At 59.7% G+C, this 13,593-nt stretch overlaps 1 protein-coding gene across 10 annotated transcripts in view; it reads right to left on the reverse strand.

The window, feature by feature from the left end:
- Nucleotides 1-12,874, reverse strand: part of KDM6B (lysine demethylase 6B) — a 37,960-nt gene extending 25,086 nt beyond the window's left edge. For 4 of the 10 annotated variants that reach the window (XM_075908091.2, XM_075908098.2, XM_075908097.2 and 1 more), the window contains exons 1-2: nucleotides 12,683-12,873; nucleotides 7,878-8,005 (exon numbers count right to left, since the gene is read on the reverse strand). The gene's annotated coding sequence lies outside the window, so the exon portion shown is untranslated. Of the gene's footprint in view, nucleotides 1-3,653; nucleotides 3,969-7,877; nucleotides 8,006-12,682 lie in introns of those variants that run through there. The other 6 variants (XM_075908096.2, XM_075908093.2, XM_075908099.2 and 3 more) reach the window with 5 other exon arrangements.
- Between the last annotated feature and the right edge of the window lie 719 nt (nucleotides 12,875-13,593).

A 13,593-nucleotide genomic window follows, 5' to 3' on the forward strand; every position in this document is an offset into this window, starting at 1 on the left:
AGAGGTGCAGGCACACATACATACACAAGACACCAGCAGAGGCAGTGGTGCACACACCAGCGGAGGCAGCACCCTCTGCTCCACACATAGCATTCGTGTGCGAGCCCTGCCCGGGCTATCACCCTGATGGGACCTGGCGCTCCCACTGCGCTCCAGAGGTGGGCGTGCAGCGCAGAGTGTGGGCGGGGTAAGCCCGGCCACCCAGCCCTCCCCCCACCATGGCTGACAGAGGGAATCTCCATCCCACCCACGCTGGCTGGGAAGGCGAGCGGTGCCCGAGAGCGGCTGCCAGGAAGGCCGTGAGACAGAGTGAGAAAGACCCTGCCCGTGCCCCAACCCCGCCCCTCTGAGCCAGCCAGGCCCCCAGCCAGGGGCCGGATTGGTGCCCGCTGCGAGATGACAGCACCCGTCCTGCCCCATTGTCAGGTGCAGAGGGAGTTCCTGGGGGTGGGCACTGGGAAATGACCTCTTACTTCCCCTTCACGGCCACTATGAAGCATCCGGGTTCCTGTCTAGGTTCTTCCTTTACTAGAAAAGGGAAGCCACATCCCTGAATCAGAGGCACTGGGTGGGGGATGGGGAGGTGATACTTTGGCATGCAAGAGTGTGTACAAGTGAGTGTGTGAGAGCAGACACTTGTGTGAGGGGAACATGTGGATGGGCAGTGTTATCGTGAACAGGCACAAATATATGTACATGTCGCCGACAGCATGGGCACACAAATGAGTGTGCCACAGAAACCAATGTGTAAGAAAGTATGTGTGTACAAAAGTGACTGTGCAAGTGAGCATGTCTGCACAAATACACCAACACAACTGAAAGCATGAATGTGCAAATGAGTGTGCAGAATTAAATGCGCATATGGGTGAAAACACAAGCGAGGTGTAGCTTAAAACATGGCTGCTTAAATGGGTGTGCACAAGTGACTCTGCGTGACTGTGTAAGACCAATCGTGCAAGTCCAGGTGACAGGTACAGAAGTCAGTGTTTGGGTGTGCATGTAAGAATGTGTGTGACAATGCAGATGTCAGGGAACACATGTGCATATGCATGCATGCAAGGGGCACCGGTAGGTGTGAGCATATGTGTAAAGAGCAGACCAGCGCCCATGCACAAGTGAATGGGGCTGCACGTATGTGTGAGCAAACTAGGCTGTGCAGCTGAGAGGTCCGGGTGCAGAGTGGCAGGCGTGCAAGCTTGCTGAGCCTTGCACATGTCGGCAAGAGCAAGCACAGCTCAGAATTAATGAAGGGGGAACGAATGTGACCGCAGCGCCGTGCAAAGAGAACTGGGGCGCTAGCGGAAGGAGGACCCCAAGGGACTGATCAGTATGTGTGTGCCAGGGAGGGGATGGGGAGATCCAGACAACTGGGCCTTGGCAATACTCGGAGGGAGGGGCTTGTATTCGCTCCGCCTCCTTCTATGAGTTGGAGGAGGGGTTACTGAGTGCAGAATGGGGGTAGGTGGTTACCTCCTCAGCACCAGCCTGGGGCGCCTCCTGGCAGGATCACCCAGCAGCTCATAGCCTATGGAGGGGAGGGATACACAGGGAAACCCGCACACACACAGTGACAGGCGCGCGTGCGTGCACCAAAAGGAACACCCACAGACAGGCTCACTCCCCTCTCCGTGCATCTCCTCAGGCCCCCCAATCTGAATCCCCCGGCTGCACTCTGAGCTCTAACCCCCGCCCCTAGCATGTGCTGGGCTGCGTCCAGTGCCCCCTCACATGGCTGGGGGTGCCCAGTGAATTTGGCCTTCAAGGGTGAAAGCAAGTCTGACCCGTTGGGGGAGGAGACCTGGGATCCAGCCAGCGTGGGGGATTTGGAAACTCCCCCAGGGAGAAGGGGAGGGAGATTCATTGATGACAGGCTTTGGGGAACCCCCCATCCCCTGGAGGATCACAGTCACGTCAGCGCTGAGTCAGCACCGCAGACAACCTTCTCTTTCCGTGTGCACGGAGCAAAATGCTTATCACAACTGCCACCCCCACTCCTCCACACACTCAGACCCACAAACGAACAGCGTCAGCCAGGAGCAGACCCAGTCTCAGGCCCGTGGAGAAACAACCCATCGCCACACAAGGTCAGTCACAACTGACACCCGGCAGCATCACCCAGTGAGCAGGAGGCAGACACACACGTCACATGCATGGCGTCATGCACACATGGCATCCCCTGGTAAACAGGTAACGTGATGGGTTGCCAGAGAGAACCATACAATATCACACTGCTACACAGCGACCCACAAGTGCAAAGTCACAGAGGCTCCGTCGCACAGTGTCTCTCACACACACAGCTGATGTCACACACGCTGTCAGACCCACTCATGCCCTGACCCACTCGCACAAACCTTGTTGCTCACACACACGCGCGCACACACACACACACACACAAAGCTATAGAGAGGGACACATGCAATCACTGTCACACACAGTGACTCACACACAGCCATGAACACTCAGACACACATAGGCAGAGCCATACACAGTGGGACACAACACAACCAGACCAACACACAATAACACACAAACATGGGCAACCCCTTTCCATAGCATAGTTTGTGTGTATATGTGTAAGACACACACACATACAAACACACATAGATAGACTCCCACCATCCACAGTAATACACACACACAGAATGACACAACACAATCACCGTCTCACACACAAGCAGAATCACACACACGGTCACACGCACACAGAGTGACACACAATCACTGTCACACACATGGGCAGACCCACACACACACACACTCAGGTAGATCTGCACACACGGTGACACATGCACACTGCCACACAGCAGACCCGCACACATAGTGACACACATGCCCAGCACTGGAAAGCGTAGGACTGGCCCCCCCCCCCCAGGCTCCAGACTGGCACACTGAAGTCCCTGGCCCTCGAGGGTTAATAGCTCTGGGATTCCCTCCTTCATGTGTGAACTGGGGGGGTAGGACATGGCACATTTCTGGCCTTCCCCCACCCCCAATCCAATGAGCACACACACACATCCTGGTGTGAGCGTGCCGGTACAACAACAAAACACCTCACAGTGCAGATGGCTATGCGCCCAATGCACACACTGACTGGGGGGACACACAAGGACAGGGCAGAGAGAGAGGCACATGCTTGGGATGCACCACACATCAGAGACGCACAAACACACAGGCAAGAAACAATCACACACACACACCTTCCCCCTACAAAAGAGAGACACTGTCTCACTGGACACACACATAATAATCACACACTAGAGACAAACTCACCATACATGAGTCACAGGCGATTTGAAGAGAAACACAATCAAACACCATGCACAGGAGAGACAAAAATCACAGCCCAGCAGTTGGAAGCCCCACTGTCACACACACAGAGGCACCCCCCTCACCGCAAATGCAAAACACACTTTGGAGACACAAACACAATCACACTCTCCTCTGAAACACACACACAATCCCACTCTCCTTTGAAACACACACACTCATTTAATTTACACAAGCAACCCCCCCATACACACACAAAATCTCAGACACAGGCCTCGGGGAGAGGTCCCGTCACCCGCACCCGACTCATACCTGGCCAGCATCGCCGGCACCCACGAGGGAGACACAGCAATGGCACATGGGGAGGGTTCTCGGCTCAGCCTTACCTCCTGGCCTCCGTGGGGAGCCCTGTGCCCCTCCAGCCGGTTGTGGAGGCGGGGTGTGTGTGTGAGTCCCAGGTGCCACCAGGGGGGCAGGTTTGGCGTGGACAGGCAGACAGACAGGCGAACAGGACAGAAAGGCAGGCAGATGCTCCGTGTGCTGCACTCGCTCGCTGACGGCTCCCAACTGGCTCTGGTGCCAAGTCAGCTCCTCCTCTTCCCCCCCCTCCCGCGCCTGGGGTCCCCCCTCCCGCCACCATGCTGGGGGGGGGGAGCCCGGCCATGGGTTCCGGACAGCGTGACTCAGCTGCGCCCGCCCTTGTCCCGGTTTAAAGCGCCTGGCTGACATCATATCCCCCCCTCCCCCGCCCCCTTCCTCCTGGCCCTGCCCCAGCCGTTCTGACCACCCCCTGGCAACTCCATGCCACTCCCAGCCCTACCCCACTCAGCTCCCAGCCAATCTTGACAGCCCCTTGGGTACCCCAGGCCACCCTCCAGCCCTGCCCCACACGGCTGAGAGCAGATCCCACTGGCCCCCTGGGAATCCTGGCTGCTCCCCGCCTCCTCCCTTCTCTAGAGAAACAGACACACACACCGCGAGATCCACCTACACACGTCACAGACACACACACACACACACTGGAGATATACACTCAGAGACAACCCCACATACCCCAGGAAGTCCATACAAACTGACACACAACCCCACACATAATGTCACTGACACACATGCCAGGAAACTCCCTCTCCCCCCAATGTCATAGATACACACATATTTGGAAATCCATACACACAGAGACACAAACACACACACAGTATCACCAACACAGGCACTCAAAGAAACACTACACACACATAAAGCTTCAGCCATGCACACTCAATATCACCAACACAATCACTAAAGAGACCCAAATATACACAGCGCCATACACAATGAGACCCAACTACACACATGCAAAATCACTCACAAAGGAGACACAGTCAAGAAACACAATCCCCCCACTTCCAATCATTTATACAGCAAACACAAACACACACTCTGAGTCACAGCCCTCCCACAATATCACAGCCAGAGGAGACAACTACCACACACATGCACAATCACTCTGAAAAGACATAACCACACACCCCAGTTCACACACCCACATGTGCACACATGGAGCCACATACGTGGGAGAGACAACCTTCACTTACACTATCACTCAGTCATGTGCGCACACAGCCAGGAGACACAACCCCATGCATAGTGTGACACACCAGCACAATGACACACAAACAGGAATCACTGAATGGACTATGCGGGGTTTTCCCCCATGCCCATCACCTCAGGAGCCAGGCCCCTCCAGTTCAGGGTCACAGCTCTGTCTGGGGCAGAGCTCTTTTGGGGGGACATGACAGGAGCGTTTGTGCCAGGCAGGAGCGGCCTGAGGCCGGCTGCGACAGCTGGCGCCCCAGGCGGAAGGCAGGATCGGTGCCCCCACCTGCACGGCTGTCAATGGCCGTGACGTCATCATTGGGCGCCCGGGCCGGCGGCGCCCAAGGCAACTGCCTAGTTTGCCAAGCCTCACGGGCTGCCCCTGGTGCCAGGGCATCATATCACAGTGTGGTGGGTGCACCCTGCCCGTCCCTTGGCCCCCCCAGAGCAACATGGGAAATTCCTCCCCAGGGCTGTGGGGTGGGGGAAGAGGAGTACACAGAGACTCCCACCTCAGCCATCCCCACAGGTGATCCCAGGGAACCAGGAGACAGCAGCCCCCGTTGAGCTAGGACCCAAGGCATCAGGTCCAATTCCTGTCCTACTCCTCTGACTCACTGCCCCATGGCTGGCGCCCCAGCAACTCTAGCAGATGATATGGGGCAGGGCAGGGCTCAGGAGGGGGCACTCCCCTGGCAGGCAGGGCTGGCCCCAGGGCAATGCTTAGGGGGCACTGTGGGGCAGTGAGGGTGGTGGGGACTCCGCAGGGGGCGCTCTCTCCTGGCAGGCAGGGTTGGGCCCTTGCCTCGCTTCCTGCCCCACAACACCTCTTAGCCCTGCCCTGGGCCAGCCCTGCCTGCCAGGGGAGTGAATTCCCTGCCCCCCAGCATCCCCCCTGGACACTGAACACCTGGATTGAGCTACTCACTCAAAAGCTGGCAAATAATGGGTTAATATTGCTCTATTGTGGTTCAGGACTGAGGGGCAGCACCAGCAAGGGGGGGGCTGGGTTGGGAGTGAGGAGCACTGGCACAGCGGGGGAGGCGCTGTGGGGCAGGATTGAGGTACACTGGAAGTGCAGGGGAGGGGCTACTGGTCGGGAGTGAGGGGCACCAGCTGAGCGGGGGAGGGGCTGTGGGGTGGGAGTGAGGGGCACCAGCAGAGCAGGGGAGGGGCTGTGGAGTGGGAGTGAGGGGCACCAGCAGAGTGGGGGAGGGGCTGCGGGGTGGGAGTGAGGGGCACCAGCAGAGCGGGGGAGGGGCTGTGGGGTGGGAGTGAGGGGCACCAGCAGAGCGGGGGAGGGGCTGTGGAGTGGGAGTGAGGGGCACCAGCAGAGTGGGGGAGGGGCTGCGGGGTGGGAGTGAGGGGCACCAGCAGCGTGTGGCTGGATGCAGCATGGGGTTAACTCTGCAGCGGAGCCTTTTAAGGTCATGACGGTGCGAGAGGGTGGGCGCCTGCGGTCTTTGGGGGCGGGGAGAGTGTGATTCATTTGTTCTCCCAATTACGCAGAGAACACCCCCCGCCCCCCCCCGCCTTTCTAGCTGCCAGGCCCGCGGCTGTTGGGGAAGGACCCAACTGGCAGCAGCAGGCGGAGCCACGGGGAGGGTAACTGGACAGGCATGTAGCAGGAACGCATCGGGTCAGTGTGCCTAGACTGAATGTAGTGTTGGTGGCTCTTGTGCAATGGCACAAGAGATGTGTGCACGTACAGCAGGGCACTAGAAGTGTCCTGAGCCAGGACAAGGTGTACCTACATTTGCAAGAGGTGAGATTATGTGTTGGGGGGGATCACTGTATGATTGTGGGACAACAGCCTTCCCCCTGTGTGTGAGCTCATGAATGTGTGTGCAATGGGTGATAGGTGTGTTTGCATGTGTGAGGGGGGATGGATGTATTGTGACTGTGTGAGAGGAGACAGGTGCCTTATAGGTGATCATTGTGCAACCATGGGAGAATGTCTTTCCACTTGTGCGTGAGTTCACTAGTGTGCGTGTCTGTACACTGCACAGGGACAACAGCAGACGTGTTGGGTCCCTATAAATGTGTGTTGTTAGCAGTGATCAGGCAAGTGTGTCAGCATGTCTATGCAAGCACACTTATGGGCGTGTGCACAACTACATCCATCTGTGCATGTCTGTTGCCAGGTATGTTTGTTCGCCTGTCCATGAGTGTATGTCCACATGTCTATGACCACATGGGTCCATGCCACTGTGTAAGCATCTGCACAGGCATGTTGCTCAGCAACCATATCAGCACATGTGTGTCCATACAAGTGTGTATGTGCTCAGAGTGCACACTGGTGTGCAGGCCAGCGTGTGGGCTGGTGTGGCTGTGCCAAGGTGTCCACACGCAGGCCATGTTGTGTGTTTCAGAAGGAGTTAGTGGTCACCTGTCTTTGCACCATGCAGGGACAGCTGTCAGCCCGGATCTGTAAGGAGGGGCAGGCAGCATGGCACCCCTCGCCTGGCACTGAGATGCAGCCACCTCTGGGGTGGGACGCAGGCTGGTGAAGAGCTGCACAGTCCCAGATGGGGACAGGTTCGGAGTGGGGGGCTGGGGCCCCACATGCTCATCTACCTTGGTGTCTTCCATCCCTGGGGCCATGCTGGCAATGGCAGAAGGGCTTTGGGAAAAGCAGCCCTGTACCGTCCCCCTGCACATGGCTCCACCCGGACAAGGTGACACAAGGGGCAGCAGAGATGGCAGGGCTGGGCGTGGGATGAGAAGAGGAGGGGATCTCTGTCTGTCATTCAGAGGGTGTGATGGGGGAGGAGGGGCAGACTGGGGGCTAGGCTGGGACAGCCCTGCTGGGGGTAAGCCAGGCGTCCCAGGACACACCCCACTTAGGGCCAAGTGCAATGGCTGGTGTAACATGGCACATGCCCCTTCCCTCAGGTTCCCTGCAGCACAGCACCCCCAATGGTTCACCAAGAAGCGCCCATGTCTGGCACCACCTGGGGACCCCTCTCAACTCTTCCTAAGGACGAGGGGGGCACTTCCTGAGGATTGGATAATACTGGGAGTCAATCACTCACCGCAGTAGGAGGGACCTTGTCTCTGCTCTCTCATTGGCCGGGACCCCCTCCAGGGACACACAGGATGGCTCAGAGCAGTTGGTGGGGAGTAGGGGGCTACGCCCCAGCCATAATGAGTGGTGGTGGTCCTGCGGGAGGGAGACAGAGACAGACAGTGAGGAACAACTGGTGAAGGCCTGACAATCTCCTGCCCCCTGGGAGTGCCCAGATGTAGAGCCAGGTGCCTGGGGCAAGCCCAGCTGCAGGCTGGATCCCCCCACATCCTATCAAACTTCAGAGAGTGCTAGGCATGGGATACCTGTGCCTGCACCAGAGGTGGCTGCATCTCAGTGCCAAGAAAGGGGTTCCTGTGTAACCAGCCACCCCACCCCAGAAGTGGCCACATCTCAGCACTAACCAGCAGGGACATGTGGGGGTAGACAGCACCGCAGTGGGAAGTTCACTAACTGAAGTGCTCAGGGGCAACTGGGAGGCAGGGACAAGACACTCAGTTACCAAGCTGCTTTCTTTATGGCAGCCCAGCCCATATCTGTGTGCCTTCCTCAGCCCTGGTGGCGCCTCTCACTCCTGACCCACAGCCCGTTAGCTCAACCCTGCCCCTCGCAGTCCTGGTGGTGCCCTTCACTCTCATCCCGCAGCCCCCTGCTGTATTTTAGTGCCGTGTGTGTGTGTGTGTGTGTGTGTGTCCATGTGCCGTGTGTGTGTGTGTCCGAGTGTGTGTGTGTGTGTGTGTGTGTCTCTCTCTCTCTCTCTCTCTCTCTCTGGGCTGTCCACTGCACCAGGATCCAGCAGAGATCAGGCTCCTGCAACCGCACCCAAAAGTTCCAGCTTATCAGGGCAGCCACCCTGGGGAGGGACCCTGCTAGGGCAGACACACCCTGCAGGCTACATCCTCTACTAATACCAGCAATCGCCCCCGCCCCACTCAGGGTGGGCGTCAGGGCAGGCCCTTGCCAGCCGCAACACAGAGCTGGCAGTGTGTGGTGGGGGATGGAATCCCACCCCTCCCCAGTGGATAATGACCCAGTGTGCACGGACAATGGAGAGAGGGAGGGGAGCCATGCCCCCCAGCCAGGACAAGAGGCCCTTCAGAGCTGGTGTATGTGGGGGGAAGCTCCCAGCGATGCAGCTGGCAGAAGGGCGGGTGCCAGTTCCCCCCCACCAGCCCATGTCCTGCCTGAACTAGGGGCTATCAATCCCCTGCCCAGGGCCCCTGTTCAGCTCTTGGCTGCTCCAAAGGCCTGCTGGGATTGGAGGGAGAAAGATGGAGATGATGCCAAGAGCCCAGAGAAAGATGGGGGACAAAACTGTGTCTGGGCAGATGCTAACAGAGTTCCAGCCATGGAGAACCTGCTTTGACCCACCAGCCCCCACTCCCCTCTCAGAGGTGGGGAGAGAACCCAGGAGTCGTGGCTCCCAGCCCCCCTGTTCTGACCCACTAGCCCCCATTTCCCTCCCAGTTCCTGCAGTTTTAATTCCACCTCCACACCAGGTGCTGCTGTTTGATGATGCAAGACCCAGCAACATCAAGCAGGCCCTGATGTAACAGCTCTAGGGGGCCGGGTGGGACAGCTGGGCCCAGAGCCCTGGGACTCCACTCTGGAGCCCAGGCCTGACACAGGCAAGAGGCGAGCCTAGGGAGGTTTGGGCTAGCAGGGGCTGTGGGTCAAGAGCAAGGGGGACCAGCTGGGGTGGCAGGGGCTGCAGATCAGGAGTGAGGGGCACTGCCAGGACTGTGGCAGGAGCCTATAAAGGGCTCTGTGGGGGACTGAAGGAACAGGAAGCTACTTGGCCCCAAGATCTCTGGGAAAATGCCAGGTGTGAGCTGGATCTAAGCTCCGCAGGGGAGGTTCCTAGCCAGTGAGACCAAGGGCCATTACCCCTCCCCATGCCATGCCCCGCCTTGGTTTCCCATACGACAGCCACACCCCCTACACCTGTAGGGCCAGCCCCATTCCCAGGTGGGTGTGTGAAGTCAGAAGGTAGATGGGGAGAGGCGGGCCCTATGTCCTTTGCACAGGGAGGCTGGGTCAGAGGAGCTAGAGATACAGGGCCAGCCAACTGGGGTGGGAGTAGGGCAGGGCAGGCAGCTGGGGCGCCTGTCCCCACTAGGGGGCGCCAATCCCAAGGGTCATGGCCCCTCTCATGCCTGTTCAACCTATTCCCTCTCTCCTCCTCCCTTCCCTCCTGCTGCTGAGACAAGTGCACCAGGTCTCAGTCCCGCTCCCCAGGGTTCCAGCTGGGGGCTGCATGGCCTATCTGTAGGTGACAGGCCCTGAGACTGCCAGCTTTGCTCTGCTAGGGGCCTGAGGGGGCTTGGCTGGCAGCTCCCTTCCCTCTGGGCAATGAAACCTGCCCCAGAAATGTAGAGAGACCAGAAAATCCAGCCCCAGCTTAACCTCTGCCTGCCTCCAGCTCTGCCGGTGCCCCTCACTCCCCACCTGCAGCCCTGCCAACCCAGCAGTGGGCTTACCCAGCTCTGCCTGGGGAGAGGAAATGGTGGGGGGACGTGAGGAGCAGACAGCGGAAGGTTCTCTCCTGGGGCCCTTGGGCAGGGTCTGGCACTGTTTCCGGAGTGGGGGGTGTGTGCACGAGGAAACACCTGATTGGTCCGTGCTGACCCCCCCCTCCCATCCTCAGCTCCGGTGGGCAGGAAGGAAGTCAGCTGGTGTTTCCCCAGCCCCCCAGGGTGCAGAGCTGACAGGAGCCAGGCCTTGTATCCCAGCCCCTCACACCCTGCGGCTGCCCACCCAGCTCCTAGCCTAAGGGCGGGGGGGAGAGGGATTCAATGGAGAGGCAGCCTTCTCCTCCACTGGCTCCACAACTAGCCCCACCTTCTGCACCCCAGAGACCTGCCAGGAAAGAGATACTTCACACCTTAGGCCAGCTGCTGGGTTGCACTGGGGGGAATGAGGGGCACTAGCCAGGCTGGGGGGAGCCCTGGGCTGGGTTAAGAGGGGCTACAGGTCAGGAGTGGGGGGTACCAGCAGAGCTGGGGGAGGCCTGGCCTGGGTGAGGCACCATTCCCAGCTGTCCCCCACTCACACAGGAGTACCTGGGGGGTTGTTGGGATGGAGCTATGGGTGATGCTCATAGCTGGTTCTCTCCCAGCCCAGCCAATGGGCACCAGCTGCCTGCTCCATGCCTTGCTCAATGGGGGTGCCTCCATTTCCCACCCCACAAGCTTGATTCACACCCCAAGCCTTCAATAGGTGCCCTATGTCCCCTCCGCCTCTGAGGAATTCTTAACCTTCCCTGTCCACTGTTCTAACCACCAGCCCCCACACACCTACAGAGCAGAGACGAGAACCCAGGAATCCTGGCTCTGAGCCCCCCTTCCCTCTCCCAGCCAGGGAGAGAAGGGGGAGGGGGCAGGTGCATATTCATTATGCCATGTCCCTAGATGACCTTTTAACTGTGCCCTCAAAGTCCCCTCCCCCCCCCCACACATCCCGATTCCCAATCTACAACCAAAGCCACAGGAATCCCGAACAGGAATTTTCCAGCTCCAGGTAGATTCATGGGTTGGCCGTTTCCCCAGGACCCACCGCAATGGGCCAAAGGTGAACCCCTTTGCCAATGTGCCTCCCTGGTGTGAGCCAGCGCCCCCTAGAGGGGACAGGCTCCATGCCCCATTCTCTGCTCCCTTGAGCCAGCCAGTGTCTGCCCCAGGGCCAGAGTGAGCTGGTGCCAAGCGGTGGGTTTGGCCACTGCCAGTCCAAGCTCACCGCAGCAGAGCCCCACACTGCCTCCTCCCTTGAGCTGGGACCTGTGAGGCTTCCCAGCAGTTGGGGGGGCACCCCATCTGCACCCGTTTCTCCCTCCCCAGGAGGTCTGTTAACTGCAGAACCCAGGCTGGGCCCACCTGCCTCACTTTCTTCTGGGTTGTTAAAGGGTCAGATCCTGTTCCCACCCCAACCCCACCTGCTCCTCCCCTGCCAGCCACTGGGGGGTATCCCAGAGCCCCCCTTAAAGCAGAACCCCCACCTACAACAGCCCCCCAGGTCCCTCTGCATTTAGGGCTCTCTGTAGGGCTTGAGGAGACACGTCCCAGGGAGCTCGAGGGCAGCTGGCTGGGGCACAATACTTCTGGCCCCCCAACTCCGAATTCCCCCTCCCTGGCTTAGCACACTGTCTTGGGATGGCAAGAATTCAGACCTCAAACACAGAGACCGGAGAGACCCCCACAATGAAGCCCCCCACAGCAACCTCCAAACCCCTGCCCCCATCTTGAGAAAACAATCTATCCTGTCTGCTCGGTTTGGATTCGGATCGCACCGGATCCGGGACTAGCTTTGCTCCAGATGAAGGTCGGAATTCAGACCTGGGGCCGAGGTCTGAATGTGCCCAGGGTGACTCCAGGAATGACTCCGGATTTATACCGAGAACAGACGGGAACCGGCACGGAGTGACTCCGGATTTACACCGGGGGATTCTGCCCCTTATTTCAGCGCAGTGACTCCGGATTTACACCGGGAGGAACGGGGCCCTGACTCCAGCGGAGTGACTTCGGATTTACGCCGGTAGCAGAGCCCCGTGACTCCCGATTTACACAAGGAACAGAAGAGAACCGGACGGTGAGTCCCGGACTCCCGATTTACCCCGGGGAAGGGAGAGAACAGCCCTGCGACTCCAGGAGTGACTCCTTCTTCCCGACCCCGGATCCGGCCCCGCCGTCCCTCCCTTTAAAGGTCCTGAGGGCTGCGGGGGCCGAGCTGGGCCGGACCGGGCCAGGCCTCCGACCGCCGCTGCCCCAACAAAGCCGCGGCCCCGATCCCGGCCCCGATCCGAACAACACCCCCTACCTGCGGCTCCCGGGGATCCCGACTGGGGGGCTGCGGCTGGCTGCCCGGTGCGGGGGGTGATCCGCCCCGGCCCCGCTCCCCGGCCAGCGAGTACGGCTCCGGCCTGCCTTTGCCTTCTCCCCCCGGCCTCAGCCCGGCTCCACTCAAACAAAGAGCCGAGGCGGGTTGTGCTGGGAGCAGCCCAGCCCCCACCCCCCGGCCGAGACAGCCCTCCCCCTCTCCCCTCCCCCTCCCCCTCCCCCCCCTTTCCGGCCCAGCCAGCCTCTCTCCCAGCTTCCCGGCACCCCTCCCCCCACCCCACGCCCCGCGGAACTCGCTGGCAGTGCCCCACGCGCGGACAGGGACCCGCGTGGGTCTGGGGGCAGGCTGAACGGGGTGTGGGAAGGGACAGAGGGGCGGGCAATCGGGGTGGAGGGAGGGGTGGGTGGTTGGAGCGGCCGGCGAGGGGAGGAGGGAGGCCGGATAGAGGGGTAGGCTAAAGGGTTAGGAGGGAGGGGGCGGATGGCGGGGCAGGCATGGGGTGAGTGTGTGGAGCAGTAGGTGTGGGGGTGAATGGATGGGCGGCTGCATGGAGGGGTAGGCGTGGCAGGAGGGAGGTGGGCAGATGGGGATGAATGGAGGGGCTGTTCCAGTCTTGAACCTGGGATTTTCGAGCCTCCTCCAGGGAAGATACAGAGGAGAAGTGTGGACAGAGTTGGGTGGACAGCTGGTTGGACAGGAAGGGACAGAGGTGGGATGGTGGATGGCTGGTTGGATGGGTGGGGACAGGGGTGGGCAGGTGGATGGTTGGATGGGAAAGGAGGGGTGGGCGGGTGGATGGGAGGCTGGACAGATGGGAAGGGAGGTGAGCAGTGGATGGACTGTTGCATGGGTGGGGATAGGGTGGGTGGATGGATGGTTGGACGGGTGGG

Source organism: Pelodiscus sinensis, chromosome 22 (genome assembly GCF_052426305.1).
Source record: "Pelodiscus sinensis isolate ZL-2025 chromosome 22, ASM5242630v1, whole genome shotgun sequence".
Lineage (NCBI taxonomy): Eukaryota > Metazoa > Chordata > Testudines > Trionychidae > Pelodiscus > Pelodiscus sinensis.